Source organism: Poecile atricapillus, chromosome 1 (genome assembly GCF_030490865.1).
Source record: "Poecile atricapillus isolate bPoeAtr1 chromosome 1, bPoeAtr1.hap1, whole genome shotgun sequence".
In the NCBI taxonomy this organism is placed as follows: domain Eukaryota; kingdom Metazoa; phylum Chordata; class Aves; order Passeriformes; family Paridae; genus Poecile; species Poecile atricapillus.
In genome coordinates this window covers 93,678,883-93,703,365 of record NC_081249.1, presented here as the reverse complement: position 1 = coordinate 93,703,365, position 24,483 = coordinate 93,678,883, and the positions used below count along the sequence as shown (strand labels likewise).

General features: G+C 41.5%; 1 protein-coding gene across 24 annotated transcripts in view; it reads right to left on the bottom strand.

Moving 5' to 3' along the window:
- Nucleotides 1-24,483, bottom strand: part of ZBTB20 (zinc finger and BTB domain containing 20) — a 473,996-nt gene that overhangs the window by 166,702 nt on the left and 282,811 nt on the right. The window contains exon 1 of one of the 24 annotated variants that reach the window (XM_058829862.1): nt 17,220-17,320. The exons of the other annotated variants lie outside the window; for them this stretch is intronic. The gene's annotated coding sequence lies outside the window, so the exon portion shown is untranslated. Of the gene's footprint in view, nt 1-17,219; nt 17,321-24,483 lie in introns of those variants that run through there. 24 annotated transcript variants of the gene reach the window in all.

Genomic DNA, 24,483 nt, shown 5'->3' with positions numbered 1-24,483 from the left:
GATTTATTTGGCTAGCTGACCAAACTGAGAACATGGAAAGGAAAAAAAAAAAAAAACCTAACAAAAATCACCTATGTTTTTAATGAAATGGGTTAGCTTTTAGTTTGTGTTCAATATATTTTGATTAAAATTGACTAAGTCTCAAAACAAAACCAGAAACCTTGTTTAGAAATATCAAAACAAAACCAGAAACCTTGTTTAGAAATATCAAAACAAAATCTTCTGGCTGTCCAAAACTTTTAATTTTCTTCTTAGTTTATTATTATTTTTTTCTTTTTGCATAATTTTGGTGAACCCATATCACCCATGAGGTGAGCAGCTTTCAGCAAGTGAAAAATTTTATTCAACAGTTTTACCCACATTTAAATCTAAGGGCTGAATTGTGAGTCAACCAGCTCTTGACTTAATGAAAGAACAGGGAAGCAGGGGATCTGCATTCCCTTCTTTATTCAGGCTCTGTCTTTGTACCCAAGGTGAGTTATTATTTAATTTCTTTATGGTTGTCTCTCTGCACACAGCTTGTTGGGGTTACATGCACTTCCTGCAGCGGGTCTGTGCAGTGCCTAAAACAACAGACTGCTCATCTCAACTGGGGCCTATATGATTTACTAAAATATAAATAACTCCTCAATTGCAGTCAAATCTCTTTTTAATGCCAATAGTTTCACTTGCATATATTTAGCAGCCCATCATGGGAACATCAGCTTCTTTTTTAATTAATTACTTATTAATAGATGTAAAATATGAACGGACAGCAAGCCTGGATTTTTTCTGCTTCATCAATTTCAGCACTCGAAGAAAGCATCTCGTTTACAGTTACCAGGAACCAACAGGGACATGTAATGAATGAAGCCTGAAACCCAAGATCCCCTCAGCACTTTTGTACCCCCATTATTTTGGGACAAATCCTCTCCTCCCTCCAGAGAAGACTAGCTGGATTGAAAGAGCTGGAAAAAGTGGAAAACCTCACAGGCAACCTTCAAATTCCCTGTGCAGGGCTTTAGGCACACAGTTGTCACCAGCAAGAATGGGAAATGCAAGTTCGGTATCTGCAGAGAGGTGAAAACAGCCTGTGGGACTGCAGGGAAGAGGTGTGCCTGCCTCTCTTTTGGGGACCCCATGCATCTCACAAGGCCAGCTTACCTAGTTGAAAGACAACTGGAGCTCGTTGGAAAATAAACACCACAGAAATAGAAAGGACTGCAAAACTATGAACTCCTCAACTTCCACATAGAGCACTCAGGGCCGGGGGTGGGGAGTTTTCTCAGAGCATACGTGGCTGTCACTGACAATAAAGTCAGTCACGTTTTTAAAACACTGGGGACAGAATTCAAATGTGCCCCATTATGTCTTGAGATGTACTCCCTGGGTACAAAAGGTGCGTGGGTTCCACTAAGCTCGTGTGTTCCTCTGCTGAGACTGTGAAAGGCAGTGCAAAGTGCAGACTGTGAAGGAAGGAGCTGGGGAGCACACGGGACGATAATTCCTACTGTAGGGGCCTGATCACGGGTGCCCCCAGTGTCCTGGAGTCCCACGACAGCTTTAAACTCATGCAAGTTTTCTCCATCCCTGGGGCTGCTGCTCAGCCCTAGGAGACCCCAGTGCCATTTCCCAGCCCTGAGGCTGCACCTCAGCCCTGGCTGCTGCGAGGGGCTGCAAGAGGGAACAGCCCAAGCTGGCCGGGCTTTCTGCACTATGGCAGTCCTGCTCTGCCCAAGGGCAGCACTTGCCATTCCCCTCAGCACACACATGCCCCCCACACCATGCTAAAGCAGCAATTATTATCATTAAATATAAACCATCCTCCCTGTCGATTGACTGTACTTATTGGCCATTGCTGCCATCTAGCCAGATGCATCTCCAGCATTCGCAGAAGCCTTGAGTCTGTTTCTTTTCTCACTGCTGCTCGGCCTGAAGCAGGGATAAATGCATCCCTTGTTACTCACTGCCTCTGCAGAGACATTTGTAAACTTTCACAGGGTTTTCCTTTTTTTCCAACAGGTGACAAAATACTCTGTAAATGCAGGTGCTCTGGGACACAAACAGGAAAATGAAGATCAGATGCAGCTGTAGTTGGAGTAAGTATCCTGAAAAATCAGGATAAAGGCAGCAGATTTGTTTAGCAGAGTGCTAAAACAAGCAAAGAAATGATGGAGAAATGGTAGGTCGCTATTTTTGTTGCCAACTTACTCTTGCAAGGTAGCTCTAACACAATAATTTTGTCTATTTTGTTATCGTGACAAATTTTTGCAGGTGCTACTAGTGGAAGTTTGTTGGAAAAAAGGTTTTTAAACATTACTGGAAGAGGATGAAGAAGGTGTCAACTCAAGCTTGCACTGAAGGATGTGCTGGAGGTCACAGCTAAGGAGAACTGGCTGGTGTTACTAGACTTGCAAAGTAGGAACGATAAGGGAGTGGTTTCAGAGAGCTTCTGATTCAGATATATTTGTCTAAGAATTTGGTCCCAAAATTCAGTCAGGAAAATGCTCATAATGGGGGGCTTACTTTGCCTCCATCCCTACATCTCCCTCTGATTTATATGGCATAAAATAGGTTGAAAAAATAGTATTCTAAGGAGACTTAGAAACTGAAAGACTCAGACAGAGTTTCATGGCTTGATTTCTGTCCACAATTCAGCTCTCAATAGCCACTGCAAACTTCCAGATGCTGTGGCCTTTCACTTCTCTAGACAACCTGGTCTCAGAGCCGTATCCAGCAACATAATAAGCAAGAGGTAAAGCACAATGAGTAAAGAGAAAATAAACATGGCTGTATCATGAAATTCAGAGATTGCTCTCTAGCCATACTGTTCCAACCAAACAAAAGGGAGAAGGAGGATATCAATAAACATCTGCGCATTGAAATTTTATTTTACTGTACTTTCCGTTCCACCAGAGAAACAAGTAAAATGTTGCATTTTGCTTCCCTGGTTTTCTTAACTCTGAAAAGGGAGGTTTCATGGATAATCCAGAGTAATATTCAGCTGTGAATCCAATTTATGCAGTGGGATAGGATTAAAAAAGGAACAGAAGGTCTGGATTCTGAACCTGCTGTAACAGTTTTGATTTGAATAGAACCCAAGTCTTGAAATGGCTTGTTTTCCACTTCTGGTTTGGAGCTGGTTGAAATACTGCCACAGTAGCACTTCCTGTAATATTTTAGTCCAAGATCCTCATTATTTGGAACTGAACTCAAAAGATTTTGGCACCATGAAATCCAAACAAAACTCTGTTCCTGACTCAACTGGCCCAGAAGTCAACCCAACCTTAATCTGGTTCTGGGTCCAAATCCAGCTTCAGCCCATTTCTATTGTTATACAGATAATGCCATAATACCACCTCTAGCCTCAGGATTTACGATGCCTCCTCACAGGATGCATATTTGTGTGTAAATACATAAATCACATCAGATAAACAAAGCAGACATGCCAGAAAACAGGAGGGGAGGGAAGAGGAGAGATACCTACCAAGCAGTTTGTCTCTAAAGTGTTGCCAGTTGTGAAAGGACTCGTCGTGCTAATATCCCCTCATTCAGACTCTTACAGACACGCTAAGAGCATGACGGCTGGCAGGCAGTGCATTTAAGTGCTGTTACTGAGGCCCCCAAATATTGACAGAGTGCCAGACTCTGAGAAACTATTGATGTATGCAGCCGGCCGCTGCTCCAGACACCTCTCAGACAGAGTCTTTAAATGTCACAGATTAATGAATTTTCATGAAATGGAGAATGAGAGAAAGAATTTAAAAGAAAGGGGGAAAAAAAATGATATCCTGTAGCACCAACATGAAAGCATCTTTTATCCCTACACAAAATTCTGCCCTCAAGCCTCAAGATTCCTAATAGATTATAACAGATTGTAAGTCGGCATGAGATACGGGATGGAGGAGGTTAGACCCTCTGGATCACGCAGAGCATCCTCAAACAAAGCCAATATGCGAGATGTTCATTTACAAAAAACCAGCGAGAGTCAAGGACCACTCAGACCTCTGTTTAATTTTAACCTAAACCACAAGTTACAAAGCTTAAGGGACAGAGAGTTGGTAAATATTTTTTTATCTGAGGTATACATGGTGTGAAAGTGCACAATTCAGCTGTTGACTTTAAACAACCCTAACTTTAGAGACATTGAGATAGACAGATGTACTTGGATCCTCTCTTATATTTGATCTTGTGCTTGATCTTACTCAACAAATTGGCAAAGTTATGATAGAACATTTTTATGCCATCAGATAAACCAAGTATGCTGATTATTTCTCTTTTTTCATTTATATCAGGAACTCAAATATGTATGCAAGAACTTCAAATATCATTAAAATGTAATAATGCAAAATGCAGTTGGAGTGTAAATGACAAATCTATGCATAACACATCACTTAAAGAGGAAGGAAGTGAAGGGATGATGCAGATGATGTATGCAGAGGTAAAAATGGGTCATTTATACCCAACCGTGTTAAAAATACAGCTTCAATGAGTCCCCCTGCACAAAGCCACTTGTAGGTGGGGCTCTATGAGCCATTTTCTCCCTCTTTCCTCTTTAGTACAGTTAAGGATTCCTGCAAGGTTCTACTGCCCCCACTGCCCCTGGGCTATCCTATAGGATTTGTCTTCAATGAAATGACAGCAAGTGGGGTGAGCACCAACACACCCAGCCCCTCGCTGGCTGCCTCCTTCCCCCTCAGAAGCACAGCTGTCTGACACCAGTGACTGGGAAATGGAAACTGGTGCCACCACAACAGCCAGGCCTGCTGCAGGAAAATCTGGGGAAGCTGACATCACCCTGACAAGCAGAGGGAGTGCTCTAAGGAAAGCCAAGCAGCAAGACTCTGTGGTCTTCCAGTCTGTTGGTTTGTGTCAGGAGGAGGGCCTTGAAGATGCTCAGAGGGCTGGAGCACTTCTGTGATGCCAGACTGAGAGAGCTGGGGTGGTTCAGCCCAGAGAAGAGGAAGGTCTCTGTGGAGACCTCAGAGCAGCCTTCTGGTACCTAAAAGGGGCTGACAAAAGAGATGGTGAGGAACTTTTTACAAGGACATAAACTAATAGGGCAAAAGGTAACAGCCTTAAACTGAAAGAACATAGATTTAAGTTGGATATGAGGAAGAATTCTCTGTGATGAGGCTGCTAAGGCAGTGGCACAGGTTTGCCCAGAGATGTTGTGGACAGTCCATCCCTGAAAGCATTCAAAACCAGGCTGAATAGGGTTTTGAGCAGCCTAGTCCAGTAGAAGGTGTCCCTGCCCATGGCAGAAGTGCTGGAATTAAGTGATCTAAAAATCCCTTCAAACCATTATATGGTTCTATGATTATTGCTGCAGAAAAGTCCATATTTTTCACTGAAAACTGTTCTCCTAAGTTCCCTCTCTCTCTGGCCACACAAGGCTTTGCTCACCACAGCATCTATAGAATCTTACCATAAGAACAGGAACTAACATGTGCAGTGATCAAGAGGTGCTTGTTTTCCCATCATCTTACCAGTCAGATTACTTGTGGCAACCTTTGCCAAAGGGAGAAAAAATAATAAATCGAAAAACAAAGCTGTCTTTTTGTGTGTGAAGCCAAGTGGAAACAACTGCAAGGACTGTGATGGCAACCTCCAGCTCCTCACGACAGAGGAGTCTTTGGTTTTCCAAAGCCAGTACACTTCTGTTGGTTGGCACGTCTGGCAATTAACTGCATCAGGGACTATGACAGCCATTGGTGTTATTCACTCTTGTCACCACCCAAAGCAGGTCCTTCCACCACAGATCCCATGACCACCAGTGTTGCAGCAGGGTCTCCAACACCATTACCCATTAACTGCAGCTCTACAAATGATCTGGATGAAGCTGCAAGTAGCCATCCTTTGCCAACAGCCAGGGAGAAGACAGAGCACATGTGTGTGTCGGAGGGGAAGACACAAATGACTTAGTAAGCACAGGAGAAGGAAGAATGTCAAATCCTTTCTATTCTGAGAACAATTTCTACACAAACAAAGCAGAAGAAAATCAATATCGATTTTCACACAGAGAACTACTTTACACATCATTGCAAACTTTAAAACAGTTGGTACTGTTTCTTTGGGACTTTAAAGAACCTGTCTAACGTTACTGCCTATTCTGGCCTGTTATTTCTCCTCATACAGCCCTTTTCCTTTCTCCTTTCCTTCCCTCCCTTTTTTAAAAATAGTAATTGAAGAACTATCATGAAACACTAACCCAGCATTTCACTCAGTCCAGTATCACATCTTCAGCAAAGGCTAGCACTGATTAAACTGAGGGAAGACGTAAAAAAGCTTCAGCATTTCCCTTTTAAAAAAGCCTTCATGTACCTTAGCAGAAGACTAGCAGTTTGAAGACTGAAGTTGAGCTTTAGTTGGGATGATGCCTGAAGCACACAAAGAGGCCCAAGTGCCCAAGCTATGAAGTTGCTATGAACTTATGCAAAGCCCTGCCTTCTTTTGCAAACATTAGAATCCACAATAAGCCCTGTCACTGTTCCCTTTGCATGCCAACATACGAACAGTTGTTACAATTCCATAAACTCTGCACCATCTTGAAGACTGGGATAACAGAAGTGGGCAAAAATTTAGAAGAACTGGAAGTATTAATGACTGCACAAAATTTATTGTAGAACAGAAAAAAGTAGAATATAATATGCACAGAAAATAGCAATTGCTAAGTAATGAATAGGAATAAATGTGCTACAGAATTAGGTCTTAAGGATACCTTGGAAGTCCCTAAGTTCAACCTCCCTCACCAAGTTTAGGATAGTGCCACAGGCTATCTTCCTTTGTCTCATCTTGTCTCTTTGATTGCCACCATGAACTTTCCATCAATTAGTTAATTTCTAGTAGTAATTTCTGATTGTCTGTCTTCTTGTTCTTTCCTTTCCTCCATGTGCGTGCCTGTGCATACATCACAGATCACAACCAGCTTGCACCCCCCCCTCCTTGTTAAAAGTCCCACCTCTTCAGCTGACTTACTGCACTCTTAATCAAAAGGGCAGGAGGAAGCCGCCAGGATTCATTCTTCCCCCTCTCTCCTCCTCTCTCCCTCCCTTTTTTCAAATGGCACAAATGTCAAACTTTCTAAAAGGATGTTTGGCATAGCTGAGTTCAGTCATGTAACGAACAAAGTCGGTATGATCAAAAGGTTGCAGGGCTGCCCACTGCTAAAGAAGAGAGGGAAAAAAGGAAACGGGGATCTTTTCTAAAGTGTGAAAGAATGCATGAGACAACTGTTGCCACTGGAAACACCATGTCTATTAGCAGCAGTGGTGGGTCTGAAACACCAAAACCTAGGTCCGGATTCCAGATTCCCTGAAAAACAGGACTGTTCTGATCCAATTTTCTGCCCCTGAAGAAACAGGGATAGACACAACTATGGAACTGAAGACTTATTTTTCAGTATGTGCTTTGCATCACTCTATGGAAAATAACTGAATCTATGTGGAAATAACATCAGTTAGTTTTGTAGTCAAAGTTGCTGAAACTAATCAGATGGAACACAGATTCACCTATCAAAAATACATTGTTTCTCTGGTATATTTATCCTGCTACCTTACACCACAGTATTTTCATTCTTATTCTATCCACTGCTGAAAAGGAGAGCAAATTATTCCTCCCTTCTACATATCTAAGATTGTTATGATTTTGCAAGGCAACTGGTTTGCAATTGTAGAGCACTTCACAATTGCATGCTTGCATCTTTCTCTACATTTCTGATGCAACTCTTCTGGTTTTATTCATCTGTTTATTTCTCCACTCTGCTGAGCCCTTGTGAAAATGTTTGCCTCTCCTTACCCAACATCAACATTGGAGAACAGTCCAGTTATGCCAGTGGCTCCTGCAAAATGTCTGCACCCCAGTGGCATGAAAATCAGTGGTCAGAATACTCAGCATGAAGAATCTCTCCATGAGCTCAGACGGAGTTTCCTTGCCAGAAGATAACCCCAAAAATGTAGACGAAAAAGCTCATTGTCAATATCCATTTAATAGAAAAATCTTAATTATAGATAGCTTTCAGTCCCAGAACAGTAGATAGGAACTTGAGATTAATTCCCCCTATGACAAAGTATGTGAACAATAACCAGAATTTGTAATCAATACCCAGAGGAGAGAGCATCCAAATTGTAATGGGGATTTGGGATTCATTCCCAGAGGGCGTAATATATGATTTGGAACAGGTAGACTGGGATTAATTTTTGATTATGAAATATTTGAGCAGCAATTTTCAACTTTTAATGAAGAGAGGATGTGGACACCACAATTAATATAATTTCGAAGTCTTTCCATCATATTTCAGGAGACAGATGATAGATCACAAACAGCTGTTCGGGTCACACAGAAGTTAATGTGGGAGTGCCACCTAAAGGAAAGTGCACTAGGATGAGACTCTGCAGAAAGATACGCAAAGACCAGAGTTGCACTTTCCCCATTTCTAATAAAACCTGCTTATTGCAAAGTCTGCATTAGAAGTAATTATTCCATGTTTGCTGACTTTACATGGATAATTGTAAGTCAGAAAACACCAGTATGGGAACATGGCTTTTCTCTTACACAGGGAAGAAATATAAAGGTGTTCACAGGAGAAATAATTCTCACTCTGAAGGAAAATTTCAAAATAGGAGTGTACAAGGTAAAATATATAGAACCTCACCATGTCCTGGGAGGCGAATACAACCCAAATTTCTAAAGTCCCTTAGAATATAATAAAACAGCTAATTGTTTGCCTAGAATGAAGATGAGTGAGCTGTGAATCTTACCCTTTTCTGTTAGTTTCCACAAAATAATTTTCTTTATGTTTTCCTCACAGGCCAATGAGTAATTTTAATGATTATGAGCTGCATCAATAGTCATGTAAGACAAGGCAAATTTTGTCTTGCCATTTATAAATGACTGTAACAAAGTGATTTCTCAGGATACAGGGTTATTGTCACAATGGTAAGAAAACCTAGCCTCCATGTCCAGAATTCAGTACTGCTCAGTTGGAAGGAAAGTATCCAGAAGGAAAACATCTTGCCCTGAAACAACTGATGGTAGTTGCTTCAGAAACAGGAATAAAGATGAGCTAAACCAAAATCCTGTTTCAACTCAACACATACTTCATTCCTAATTTATCTTTTCAACCTTTTAAAGTATTTTAAAATATGCTCTGCATTTCTGAAATGGAAGATTTACCTCTTCCATTTTATGCCTGCTATGGTAAACTTTTAGGTCTTTCACTGAAAAGAGATGAAACAACTCTGATTCCTGTGGGCCCACTCTTCCCCTTTCCTCTTAAACCCTCAGACCCACATCTACCCAAGGATCATTTCCTAAGTCTCCAAAATTATATATAAGCATGCTGTCTCTGCCAGGCCCTATTAATCACAAACTTCTTCTCATTTCATTTCAGTATTAAACTCATCTTGTTCAAATCTCTAATTTTCCACACTGACAGAGAAGTTCTCTATACATCATTCAGTTCTATTTCCTAGATACGTTCAGAATTACAAAATTCATTCAAGCCCATCTGATCTCACTAAACCTTCTGCCTTGCACTGACTGACAGAGAAGAATTAGCCTTCCTCCTGTCAAGTATACATCTTTTCCCCACAAAAGTATGTGAAAACATCAAAATACAGCCAATGACTCAGCTTGCCCTTGTACTTGTATCTTTGCTCTACAGAGCAGTCATTTTATGGAGCAGCAAGTCCCACTGACATAATATTAGACTACTAATATTTTTAAAATAAAAGCAGCTGTAGCTGCATGGCAGGGTACCACACACTGAAAGCAGCAATAGGGATAAGTGATACCATCAGCACCCCTTATTCTATTGGAAGCAGGAAATCTCACAATGAAGTCATGCTACAGAGTGAAACTGCTGAGCCTAATACATCACAGGTCATTTTAAGTCATTAAAAAGTAAAATTTGCCAACCACAATTTTCCTTAGTGATCCCATCTAATATTAAACCCTCGTGCAGATGTTAGGTTTGGGAAGAAAAAGCATGTCAGATATTTTCTGCTCTTTCCCTGCTGCAGCAGTGTCATCTATCTAATTTCTAACCTAGTGCCACAGCTTCTCTCCAGTTTTACAAAGACACTGCAGCAGTATGCCAGCAAAACAAATGATGGTCTTGCTCTATAGCAAACGGGAGATGGGACTAGAAGAGCACTCAAGCCTCTCTTTGTGGTTTTTTGTTTGGGTTCTTTTGTTGTTTTTTGTTGGTGTTTTTTTTGTTGAGCCAGACATTCATCAGAAACGATTATGCCTTCCCCAGAAGATATCTGCAACAGTAAGTTTGGTGCTTCAGAGCTGACACCAGCCCCAGCTCTGCCCTAGGGCCAGGTATCATTGCTCTGAGAGGCTCTGGGTCCTGACAATGAGTTGCAGCCCACAAGATCACTGGGGACCTGCAGAGCCCTCCAGTCACACACCACACACAGGCTACAGCAGCCCTTCTGGAGAGTTAATCACAGCAGCTATGGCAGGCAGCTCAGAGCCAGATGGGCTCCATGAGGACACAGTGTTAGATTAGTCACCTCACCAGTTTCTGCCTCAGTATCCCCAAGTGTGAATTAGTTTTTGGCACCTACAAGTTGAGAGGGTGGCAGCTTTAGAAGAACTGTATGTTAGACAGACAGATCAATATTTCATTTTAAAGAACAGTTTCTATTCTACTATACTTTCGCTGATTTGAAAGAAAACAGACTGTTGCAGTATTTTTTGACTAAAAACCTGTAGAAGAAATTGTTACAGTCTTTTACAACCAGAATCTGGAAGGGTGTCCCATTGTAATATTTTCAAAGAGAAGTTGTGCATGCAGTATGTATGTGCATATGGTGTTTATGAATTGTTTTTTAACTTTAGATATTTTATTCATTTTTCCACATGGTACAAGTAGAACACACATCTTTGTTGGACAGATACCAACACAGTAACATAGCTTTAGATTTCAGGCACTCAAGACTCAGTGGGACAATAGGCTACTCTATCTTCATGCCAGGACATCACGTCCTGAAATTAGGATGCATGCCATCAGGCAGTTCATATCTCACTGAAGATACTCAGCCCTCAATACATTCAGTCATACTAAATGAAGGAAACTGTAACCACTTCCAGTTATTTCATACAGAGATAAGGACCATGAGAACTTTGTGTCTTGGCATACAACATCCTATTTTGATTTCACTGTACTGTGGGATCTGCTGTTATCCACAGTTTGTGGACTTCTTTTTTTTTTTTTTTTTACTTGGAGCATGCACACAGCCAGCATAGTAACTTTAGTCATAACAAGTTTCAGAAGTCCCTAAAGCAAAGGGAAGGGGGTGAGGAATGGCACAAAAAGACCTGGCTAGAGCTTCTCAGGACCGCAGCAGAAAGAGCACAGATACTACTGACACCTGCAACCATATCCCCAGAGCCAGCAACATGGAGTCCAAAATTCACTTTTGTTTGCAACATGTGCAAACAATGTATAAACTGCTCTTGCAGACTCATGGAGAACACAGAAAGCGTATTCTCCAGGACAGCTGCCTGTCCAGACTCACTAGTGCTCAAAGTCAGTCGAAACGCAAGTGTGAACAGCTTACCTCCAGAGCAGAAAGTCTGCCCTGCTACTGCAGACTGCCATGTCTGATAACTGTATAAACCTTGTTTATTTAATTTCAAAGCTCCTGTTTCCCTTAAGCTATACCATGGTCTCAGGAATCACAAGATGGTGACATTTAAGAAGTAGAGGCAATGATTTAATTGCTTTTCCAGCAAAAAAGCTAGGTTCAACAGCAAAATAAAGTTTCCTTTATAAAAAATGGAAATACTAATATTATAACAGAACACTTTTTATAATTTAACATTGTAAACCATCATTCTGTTAAATGAAATGTAAGAAGGGCCAAACCAGTTCAGAGAAAATACATAAATATTAATCCTGTTCCCACTGGTAATTTAACAGCTATCTGGTACCCCGAGGTCTTGAAAAAAGTGAGTACAAAAAATAGTTATTTCCTACTACCTGGAAAAAAAGATGAGGACAAGGGAAATTAAACATTTACGTGAACTTGAGATGCATTGATTTTCAGACAGATGAACTAAAATGCCTATGCTGGGTATCTGCACACAAAACTTATTCATTGTCCTACTGCAAGTTTTTTTCCAGTGCCTGGCTTAAAATTTGAGGTTTCTTGACAAGCTCTAATGAATGGTTAACCTTGCTTTCCTGATAAAAAGCAAATGCTCCCTGGCTTCACTCTTCTCTTGAGATAAGTCCATATGGATGAAATATACAAACTTCTGTCAACGCGACTGCTGCCCGCGCATTATTTAAACGCTAAAATAGAAAAGGGGGATTTTTTTTACTCACTCAGGTGCAGCAGGTCCCACCACGGGGAAGGTCAGCCCTGCTCTCCCAGCCTGCCTGGGGCAGTGCCAAGCCCTCTCCCCTCACCCATCCCCTCTCCTGCTCCCCCAGCAGCAGTGCTGCCCCGGGGCTGCGGGCAGCAATTCCAGCAGGGAATAAACAGGAGATGTGCTGTAGCCTTGTGGATCGCAGGTGGCACAGAGCATTTATCCTCACACCTGCCAGGGTGGGTATCTACAGTTTTGGAATGGGAAGGGTCAGCTATGTCAGCTCTGATGGCAACCAACAGCCTGGCCAGCAGGCACGGGGGTGCTCACCTCTGGCTGCCCGTGGAGCTGGGGTGCAGCACCAGCTCTCCCCGGGCATCTCCACCTTGGCTTGGGGCTGTCTCTCCTTCCCTGCCCACCCTGCCGGGAACGCGCCGCTGACAGAGAGGGTGGCAGATAACGCCAGTGTTTTGGAAATGCTCTCTTCTGAAGCCACTGAAGAGATTTATTATTTATAGGCAGAGGGATGAAAACATGAAGTGCGTACATGGGGGCCCGTGTGGGGAGGGCCAGTTGCTGCCAGGCAGTAATTTTACTCTGAAGTTCCTATGACTTAAATAGCCACTTGAGCTCTGCTCTTGCAGTTTATGATGTCAATAGAACCCCTAAATGAAATTACAGCCTTCTGATACGCAGCGGGGTAGCTTTTCTTCACTGTGTAATATACACGGCCAGAAGAAATTGCACTGTACGCAGAGTTTCACTAAAGCAGAGTTTATCATAAGAATGTTCCCACTAAAATATGATTAGGCTTCTTGTTTGCCGGATAACGCTTCTAATGAATCAGGGTATGCGTGACAGTCATGTTTTGTGAACGCAGACATATACCCTGAGGTGAACTGGGCACTCCACCGCCTCAAAGCACCAGCTATTTCATTTCCACCGTAATTTGCACCTGCTTTGTTTTGCCAGCAGCACAGACCCATGCTAGCTCTGGAACTCGCCTCGGTTCCAGGAACTTGAAGCTTGCAAAGATGGAAAAACAAGCAAGGCAGCGATGGGGGGGATCTACATGCTGTATTTACAGGCGCTTTTATTTTTTAAGCATGCTGGAGCCAGGCTAAAGCTGATCAGTAACCCTGTGAGAGCAGGAAAAAAATTCCACTTTTCAGATGGGTAACTGAGAAACAGACAGAGGCAAAGATCATAATGATGCATCTGGGATACAGATTTGGGTATCCTAAAGCCTTTTCCATTTCTCTCCATTCTCATTATGTTACCCATACATTCCCCTTCTCAGCCCAGGACAGGAAGAAAACCTCTTCATCTTACCATTCATAAACCTTGCTGATTCTTTATCCTTGAGGTGAGGACTGACTGCAGCTGATAATTAGATATCTGTGGTTAGTGGCTGCTTTACCTCAGTAACTTGCAATCCCTTTTACTTTCCTAACTTTCCTTGTCATATGACTTAATTCAAAATCAAGTTTCACTTTCTTTTCTTTTACAGGAAGAAATTACAGGAAAGCAAATTAGTACTGTTTCAATGTTGTTACCCAGGAAAACAAGCTGTTGTTCAACTTTTGGAAAAGAGAGGCTTACAGTATAAAATAAGAAAACAAACTGAGAATACCTTAAAACGGGAAATGTACTCAAAACAAGGCAGTTGCTTTTATGTACTTTTATTGCAAAAATTGTCTCTGGATACTGCTTAAATTCTTGTACTTCTGAAGCATCCCAGTACCTATGAATCTGCCTACCTTTATCATTACATCTTTTTCTGTGCTTTGTTCTTGTCTGATGCAGTTAACACTCACAGAACAACAAGCATATCACGTCAAACAATTGTTGTGCAGAAAACAGTAGTTCTCATTCTACTACATAAATATATATTCTCTTCCCCAATAGCATAAACTGGTGGTTTGAACATGAGGGAAGGAATACCATTTTCTCCTTGCTTGCATCAGGCAAAGAAAGATAACTTTCCCACTTTATCTATGGCTAAAAGAAGGAGGTTTAACTTGGCAGTGCATGCAGAGCACTTTGAGATTACTAGTTGGAAGGGATGCTGTAACTAAAATGGCTACTGCTAGAACCAATCAGTGAATGTATAAAAGAATGACCATAAATATTAATTTCCTTTTTTTTTTAAGCACCTACAATAAACTATTGTGCAGTAGAAAAAGAAGCTACTACTAATGAGACAATTTATCACCTTGCCATCCTAAAGTGTTAAAACAGAGGGTTAGAATAAGATTTGAAATTGCAGATTTTCACCCTAATGATTTTAGACTATAGACAAACTATTATAACCTTGGCCTACCGTCAATAAGCAGCTTATACCATAATAAGAAAGACTGATTAATTTTTCCACATTGCTATAAATAAGTACCAGCAAAGATAAGTTCCTCTGCTACCAGAGAGACTTGGGAGAATAAATAAATAAATGAAATAATTTAAACATGGAGATGTTTGGAGCAACACAGAGACTCTTAAAAAAGAGATTAAACATTGTTTTTCCTTCTTAGTGAAAGATGCCAGAGTGACAGCCCTTGACTTCAGTATATCCAGAGAACAAGTGTTATACAGGCAGAAGTTTGAAGTTTCAGACATTTAGCACTGTGCTTTGAGAACTTTCCATTTCAGAAGTACTTATGTCTTTCAGACTTACACTGCCTGGAGGGAGAAAGTAAATCAGAGATAAGCTTCAAAGATCAGACCCAAAAGTGTGTGTGGGCGTTCAGTATAGCCCATTCAGAGAAGAGAAAAAAATCCATTATGTTTCTATCTGTGATGTGAACTGCCTGAAAGTTTGGGATGTTCTGATCTGTCAGCTGCTTTGAGTACACTGCAGAAAGGTGATGCAACAGCCAAGTTGGGATCTTAACATCAATTTAGTCAAAAGCTGGGACCATTTGGATTGAGGCTTTGATGTATGTAAAGGTTATTTCTATGTGTATGTAATACTCTTTACTGAAGGGATCAGCCAACTTAATTGCGGGTTTTGTTGAGAGCTGGTGATTTAGTTTAAGTTCAGAGAGAGGTCTGCAGCACCAGGGAATGAAGAGAAACAGCTAACCCTTGCTGCTCAGTGCTGAAAAACGCCTGCAGTTAACTTTGGGGGTTTGTGCATTAAAAAAGAGGAGTTCACAATTCTTTATGGTTCTAATGCAAAACCAGATAGAACTCTGAGATTCTGTGTGTCTTCCACTTGAAGTTTTCAGGCTTAGTAAAACTTTGGGCTGAAACTGAAGCATGGGGAGGCACTGACAACACCACATGGATTGAAACCAACAGAAATATATGCATAAAATTGCCGGGGAGTAAAGCCATCAAATCCTACATGAATTAACTTACTGGTTATAAGAAATAGCGAGTACCTGAATACAGGTTGGACACGACTTGACACTGAGCTCAGTTCTGAAGTCAGTGTCAAAGCCTCTGACAACTTCAGTGGAGGACTGCTCACCACCAGCCTGTACAAACAGTTCTTAGGACTTAGAATGGGCATGAAACCAGGGAAAAGGTGACTGGAGTTCTCTGTATATCAAAATGACCAGCAGTATTCAAAGAGGGGCTGCCTTCCTGGGTATCTCAGAGACAAGCTTGTTGTTGAAACACCTGCTGAATAAATGCTACTCAAAAGCAAGGGAAGGGTGAGAAGAATGCTGCCTAGTTAATACCCTGTGTGAGATATGTTGGTTCCATTAAAGATCTTGGTCTTTTGCCAGAGACATGTTTCAAAGGACAGGGTAGTAACTCAAAATACAAATATTTTGACTGCTACCCTCTGTTTCTTATATGCCTACTTTGGTAGAAGTAGAAAATGTTAGTCAAGAAATGATTCATTTCTTCAAGTCAGATAATATGGAAGATGATGAAGGACAAATGGAACAGCCCACGCATTGCCCTGGCCTTCTTAAGCATTACAGCAGAAAAATATTAACAGAAGTGATATGTTCAGTGGGGCAGGAGAGAACAAAAGGAGACAATCTGGGCCTGGAGCTAGAGGTGCTCATCCCTCATCCTACTTCTTTTTTGCTGCCTTTCCCATGCAGCCGTGAGCAAATCATTGCAGCTTTCTACGCCTTGTCTTCCCTATCCAACAGCTGAAAATAATTCTAAGTACCTTGATGTTGGCTGAGACACTCAGTTCTTTGGCATCCAAGATATTGTATATGAAGTTCTACAAAGTACATTTTTTTTCCTGATTCCCAGTTCCCCATACAGACACAAAGAGAATAGAAGGGAAGCGAGAGAGTTAAAAAAGAGGAAAAAAAATAATAAAAAAATAAAAAAATCCAACCTTTCCCGCTCCCTCAAATGGACCAGCAGCCTATAAACCAACTAGTTCTTCCTATTCCCAGAGGTGGCTTCCACAGTAGCATTTTCTTTTACTATGCATCCACTGTAGAGTTTCTTTTCTGCTTGGCTGGGCAATCAGGTATTCAGAGCATAATGTAAATGCTCAGAACACAGAGGCATGAAAACTTGCCAGACAGAAACTCCAAGCGAAGGATTAACATTCCCCCCCCGCCTCCACTCCCCCGCCCCGTGTCCCCCCGGCCGCACCGCCCGTCCCGCCCCCGCCGCTGCCCGGCCTGACCCCCGCGGGTGGCCGGGGGGACATCGGGGGGACACCGGGGGGACACCGGGGGGACACCGGGGCGGCACAGCAGCCCCCGCTCCGCCGGGCTCCCCGCGCTTCGCTCGGCAGCCGCTGCGCTCCGAGCTCCCTATTCCTTCTGTGCTGGTCGCCGATTCTGGTCTCATTTTTTTTTTTTTTTTTTTAAATAAAAAAAAAAAAGGGAAAACACAACAACAACAAAAAAACCCCTTTATTTCCTGCTTCGCCGCGGCGGCCCCGAGAATAGAAGCCTTGACACATCAAATTCTGGGAGCTCACCACTCACCAGGGCTGTGGTTCCTGGTCCAAGCAGTGACGAAGGAGAATCACCTCACAGTCTCTGGAGAGTGGCAGGGCTTGGCTGCGAAGCGCGCCCTGCGCCGATGGGCTTTTTGAGTTCGCTCTGTTCCAGAGCGAGTGCCGAGGCAGAGAAATTAGGGAGGGGAGAGGTGGGAAGGAAAATCACTGGAGCCTCTTACGATCAAACTTCCACTAAGCAAGAGGAAATGTCTTATAAATAAACAACAGCAAGAGAAACAAAAAAATCCATCCCGTCCTGCCAGAGGAATGTACATTATTGTCTCTCGACGGAAAACTTTACACCACACCAGAAAGCAAGAAAGCAGCCATTTCTCCTGAAGCTACCCTCCCTTGGGTGGGGAGGAGGAGGGCAATGCAAACTTGAAAAAAAAAAAAATATTGGGAAGTTCATGCGATTTCCCAGTAGACAAACAAAACTGTCCAAATTCAACAGACGTCACTATTCCAAGGTTTCACGCAGCACTAAATTTCTTTAGAAATCTTTAGATCTGATGATCATCACTCCACCGCTAGGACACGTTCAAGGAGGAAGTTCAAGGCAAGGGGAAGGACGAGAAGGTCACAACATATGTATGTGTGAGTGTAGATCTGTATGCTTATGTTTCAATGTTTATTTATGCATAATACTGACATTTTATGCATTTTATGGTTCATATTTATAAAAGTAATTTTATGTATGTATTAAAAAACTTGAGGTACATGAAATTCTCTTCTCTTATACCTCCCCACAATTTTTGAGATTTACGGGTCAGAGTTCCGAGGTCTTCATTCTCATCTCGCAAGACTGCAACTGTAACCTACTTAAAGCTAACATGTTATTGTACTGCAGCTCACAAGTGACACGAGTTTGGTGATTTCAGTACAGTCCCTGGCTTTGCAAAAAAACTATTGCGTGATTTGGCACAACGCACGGCAAATAGCAGTCTCTTTATGAGGAACTACAGATGGCAATTGAAAGAGTAATTCAAATAATTTATCAAGCACATTTGGAGACCTAGAATGGGGGATGGCCCGAGTCTACGAGAAACCAGTATGCTACAAGTCATTATTAGCAAGCTTATTAAACCTGCCTCACGTGCACAGAAGTAAAAGATGAGAGATTGCTGATGGGAACTGAGCTTGGCAGTGCTGGGTTTTGGGTCATGACTGGGAAAGCAGAGTACAGCAGGTGAGGATCTACTTGAGATGAGAAGTGGGACAAAAGACTGAAAGACCATGAGATAACTGAAAATGGCTTGGCAATCTCAAATGGCAATTCTGTTCTAGGGTACTTCACCATCTGAGACAGAGATGCAGTCCTGAAAGAATGCAGTGCCCACCCCAAAATTCAGCTTACCAAGTCTCAAAAAAATTCCTAATCTGTTGAATTCTTGAGGACCACTGTAGTCACAAGACACAAATGAAAACATGTTTTTTAAACTAATTAGTTTTACATCTGTGTGTTCTTGCTGGCAAAGTAATGCTGTCATAGGTTTTGCTAGCAACAGTCTACAGCGCAGGTGGGTAAGGCAGAGACAAGCTTAACATTGAAGTATGGCTGAAAATAAAAGCCAAGAGCCTTTAATGCAAAATTTATAGTAAATCACAGCTTCTTTAGGCTCAGATCTTTAGGAGAAGAGACTTTTAAAGCACTTGTAGTTCTACAATACCAAGGTGATCTTAATAAAATAAAAGAAGGAGGCATTTCCAAGAGATTTCTTAAGACAGAGCAGTAGAAGTGACACCACTGACACAGCACTGGGAGAGCTGTGGGAAGGATGGGAGACTCATTGAACTCACCAGATTAACTGGAAAACTGTAAATCTGACCATTCAGCTCACATGAGCCAATACCAGAGAGGTCTTTATGCTGGAAGGGTGCTGGGTGACAGAGAGAAGCTGCCAGCTGAACTGACCTCACTAAGAAATTCTTTGCTCATTTACAAATCAGCTCAGCATTAGCTTTTCTCACTACCTTTATGTTTACCAGCATTGCCAGAAATACTGAAGAAAGCTGAGACAAATGTGAGCTCTTGCAAGTGAAACCTTATTAGTGAGAGATGTCCAGAGAGCCGAGTGCTCAGAGAGCAGAGAGGCACACAAAGAATAATGGAACAGAATTTGAAATAATAATTCCTGTCTGTGATGAGGAAAACCTTTAACATTTCTAAGCAGGAAACACAATTAGGAGGCTGATCAGCTGACCTTAGGTTCCCAATAACTTTGCTGGCTTTAGGAGATTTACATAGATGGAAGTGGGGGTGGTACATGGCCCTCTGTGTTTAGTAAGGCATTTGCTAAACAGTCCAGAGATCAATAGCAGACATTAAATTAAGCACTCTGGCATTGTTATTATTTAGAATCATTAAGCATTAAGGACGGCTGTACTGTAAACACAGGGAACAGATAACCAAATGAAATCTTCTCTGAAAAAAAATAAAAATAAAAAGCCTATGAAGTTTCTGAAAATTAGACTAAACAAAAAAACATGCAGTGAACAGATCACGCAATTGTGATCAAAATCTCAGCAAATTCCAACTGTCTGCTTGTCAGTGCAGACTACTTCCATTACAGACTTCAGGAGACCGAATTGTGCCATTCTTGCTTCACTAGCATTAACAGTGGCCACAGCCTCAGAACTGCAAAATAATAAGAGCCAGGAGGACAATCATTTTCCTCAGATTTTTTATTTTGACATTTCCCATTTGTGCCCTTTTTCAAAGTTTTAATTTGGTAAAGGCACTTTTCAGCCTGTCTTTTAACAGGTCACTAATAACTTGGGATGCAAGATGTCATATTTCATTTTTTTGCTGCTGCCACCACTAAATATTTCATTTACCTTGAGTACAGCAGACCACTCTGGAAGGTTAATTTTTTTTTCTTTTCACTACACTTTTTACAGACTAGTTTTTGAGACTCATTATTTGCGTTAGGCTGGTTTGAGTCTACCTGTTTAACTAAATTAATAGGCTGCCTATCAAAACACTTCCATTCTTTAAGTAGCTCAGTGAGGCAACTGTACTGATTTTCCTTTTTCTTGGGAATTTCTTTATTTCCTACATGGAAACAATTGTGAGTCTTGGAGGTGGTACCTAGTTATAACACAAGCTTTTTCTATGTAATATTTTAAAATATTTGTAACTATGTTAGACACACAAATATAAATGTATGCATTTGTGGATGTATGTCTGTACATATAAATAAAATCATCAGAGTTCTAGTTCTTCCCCTTGTCTTGGCTGTTAGTCCTTGAACTAGAAGAGCAAATGCATTTTGCAGCAATTGTTCATATGCACACACGGAGAATGCAGGGCTAAACACAATAACCCCTCAGGGTTTTTCTGCCTGCCTTGTATCAGTATAGAGAGAACAAACCTCAGAAAGGGTGATGCTTTCCCCATCTCAGCAAAGAGAGAAGAACCCCAGCAGAGGAAGGAGAATGCTTGGAGACCCTGACTTTTCTTCCCTCCGTGCATCCCTCCACGAGCTAAAGCTCGGTGCTTAGAGAAAGGCCATGCTACAGCCAGACCTTGGGAGCAGCTGCAGATAAGCACGTGGAGGTTAATTCTGCTTTTTGCTCCATTAACCTCTGCTCCACCTTTGTGCCACCCTCAAGGAGGAAAGACAGGAAGACAGCGCGGCCAGGAGAGCCAGGCAGCGCTGCAGGGGGATCGTACCAGGGTAGGGCTGCATCTGGATCCTGGGCTTCGTGGGCTTTGGAGACCCGTTTGCTTTGCCCCTGCCAGCCCTGCCTCAGCACTGAACACTTGCAGGATGCAAGTATAGCCCTTCTCTGCAAGGCAAGCTGCAGGGCAGTGCCCTGCAGCTTTTCCCCCTGCTCTGTGTTCCTCTATATAGCAAGAGACACACAGCCTTTGGCAGTGGGTGCAAACAGATGAGATAAACAGAGATGAAATAAACCTAGTGGAAAAGTCTTCTCCAGCTGTAGTGTCTCCACCTATAAATAGATATTTTCCTACTGTCCTCCACATGCAAACACAGAGTTGAGAATTTTTTTTTTTGTTGTTGTTGTTTTCTTGTTTAGTACAAAGCAATTAAAATGTAACAACCTCTCAAAATCTTCCTTTATTTAAAAAAAATAGGTCATGGACACAGAAGCAGTCAGTCATGGTTTGGAGTGGGCAAGCAAACAATTTTCATTTGATTGTGCCCTTGTTTTTGTAACTAGCTTTTCTGCTGTGACCTGCTATACTTACCCTGTCTGCTGTGCTAACCAGCAACATGCCTTTTTAATCTGCCTTCCTGGGGTCTGCATTTGATTACAGCATTCATGTTCTATTTAGATTCTTTTGAATCATGCCCTGTGGTGCTAGCACGAAAGGTGTTATTTATAAAATGAAATTCTGTTGTATTGCAACTTGGATTCAAAGAGGACAAGCAATATTAAATACTTACTTTATTTAATAATATCTTGGATTTATTAACTCAATTTCATTACAAGATTAGAGACGGTAACCTGGAGGGGGTTATTAACTAATAAACAGGCTTTAGGCAACTTTGCCCTATATAAAATAAAATAAAAATACATATATATGCATTTAAATTACTTCTGAGGGCCCGGATACACGCCTCTGGCTCAAAAGCATGGCTTTCTTGATAAATAGAATCACAGAGAGCTCTTGGCTGGAATCCACTAACCTCATGGTCCCTTTAGGACAGGGGGCATCCACACTCAACAGCTACCCCAAATGACCAACCCTATTAGGTTGGGTGCCTCTCATGTGGGATGAAGTCTACCACTCAGCTGTGACAGAACTGATGCAGCTACAGTTACTTCAGACCACTGTGGGCAGCACACCAGCCAACCCATCTGCCCCTCCTTGACTTCCCCAGCACCTCAAGGCTCACGCTTGTGAGCTGTTGCACGGCTCTTTTTCTCCCAGCATCAGTCCTGCAGGACATACCAAAGGAGAAACTTCCCCAAAGCATCTGGGGAGACTCGCAGGCAGGACGCTTTATGTCCCAAAAACAAGCTAACAAGCTACCGAAAGCTCCTCTCTCCAGAAGACGAGGTGATGGAAAATTCCTGACTGTGCACACAAATATGCTGTGAATCTATATTCTGATACTTAGCTTTTTTATGGTAATTTTAACAACATTTCAAACCAGTACATATTCTGTTCAGCCAGATATGGCACAACTGGCAGCTGAATTGAACTGCAATCTCTTCGCCTGGTAAGCTGCAGCACGTTTGTCAGCACCCCAGCCTAGGGATGAGGGCTGGGTTAGGAAATTCACTGAAGGTTGAAAGCTCCCCAGGAGTACAAGAATACTGAGATGCGATTTTTTCTCCACTTCCTAAATAAAACTAACAAATGCTAATACACTATTAAATGCCTCCTCTCTGAAACGCTTTACGACAAGAAGTAGATTCTGTGACTTTGAACCTGTCAGGTCCACAATAAAGCCTGAGTCTGACATGGGAAAATAGCACAGTATCAATGTCACAGATACTACAGGCAGGGAATTCCCACTTGGAAGTGCATGGCTGCTAAAAGCTTTCACCCCACATCTGTTGCACAGTTAGCTGTGAGTCACCTGCAGTCAGCTTCATTAGACCTGAAGTGTCACTCAAGTAAGACAAGCTTATTGCTAGAACAAGAGAATTCAGATTTTTAAGAATTTGATAGATTAAAAGGAAAGTGTCACGATATGTTAAATGGATATTCAAATACTTTAGGTCTCAGTTTTCATCTGCTTACAGATCATATGCCTTTGCTTAAAGCTGCATGGTAGGCAGAGACCAAAAATAAAGGGCAAATTATTTTTTTCACTCATGCGGTGTTGTTCATTGCAATGACTCAGTGAAGGATAAAATCCAGTGCATGAAGATCATGAGAAGACAGAAAGACTAATGAATAAAATCTGATCAAAACCAGATTTGAATTCAGAGTGATCTCTAAAATTCAGGGAAGAACACCTAGAACATGGTGGTGCATGGATATTCCCAAGCTAAACTGCGGTTAAGTAACAGAACTGTATAGAGGAGAGGTTAATTTGGGTCAAAAATGAAGGGAGATTGAGAAACAGATTTATGGTAAAACTTTCAAAGGCAAAAGCAATAATTGCACCCGCAAAAGGCATGTGCATCATTGCTACAAACAAAAACACATGCTTGGACTCTCTACAGGCAATCTGGCATCTGTCTCTCATTCCCTCCCTCCTCCTGACCCCGAGACCTCTCTCTCTGGAATTTTGTTCCATGAATATTCCATAATGCTACACTCAGCTCCTATTTTCAAGAAAAGTCAGCATTAGCTAATAAGTGGAAGTTCACAGCATTACTGTCAATCAGTGGTTGGTTTCCATGAGAATGGAGACAGAGCTCAACAGAAAAACAGTGAGGTTCAGGCACAAGTGATATTCTGTCTACATATGTTATCTATGTACCACTTTGAAACTACGGAACTAACTTGTTTGGCACTTCGTTTATTAGCACACTCTCAAGGGTATCTACAAAATAAGCCAAGTTTAAACAGCATTCTTTTGGGCCATTTTGAAGCGAGGCAGAAACAAAATGCATTATTTGGTAAGTTAGGAATACTACAATTTATTCTTGTTCTCACTCTCCTCACTTCTTTCTATATGCTTAAAACCACCATTAAGAAAAAGACTGAAAGAGAGACTTTCTTTCTTCTAGTTGCCTTTTTTAGAATTTATTTTTTTTTATTTCACCCATCAGGTCTCAAAGAATAACAATTTCTATCCTAAAATAATTAGTGAGAGAAATTTGTTACTGTTCTGTGGATTATAAAGGGAAACTATCTCTGTTTTATAGATAAAAGCATGCTACTAATTCTGAATTGATACAGTCTGTTTACAATAAACAGACTAGGCAATATGAAACAAGGGCACATGGGGTAGAACTTTAAAAAGGCACATTTATCTTCTATTATTTTTACCCACTCATCAAAGTTTCTGGCATATTCTCCACTACAACTAAACAAAGTAAACATTGTAAGAAATAAGAAAGTCAGTTATTTCCTTTTTTAGGGAACCAAAACCCAGAAATCCTATAAAAATATAAGAACATTTCTAAATTTCAAATGTCATTAAAATTTCATACAGTTGGGTCAATAGCTTTATAAGGAAGTGCTATGAGAAGAAACTAGTTTCATAACTTTAACATAAAGAAGGATTCACCCCAAATTTAAGACTATTTAGATAAAAGCCCTTGGTCTTCTGATTAAATTAATGGAAAATGAGCTCATGGGTGAAGGGGGAGAAGCA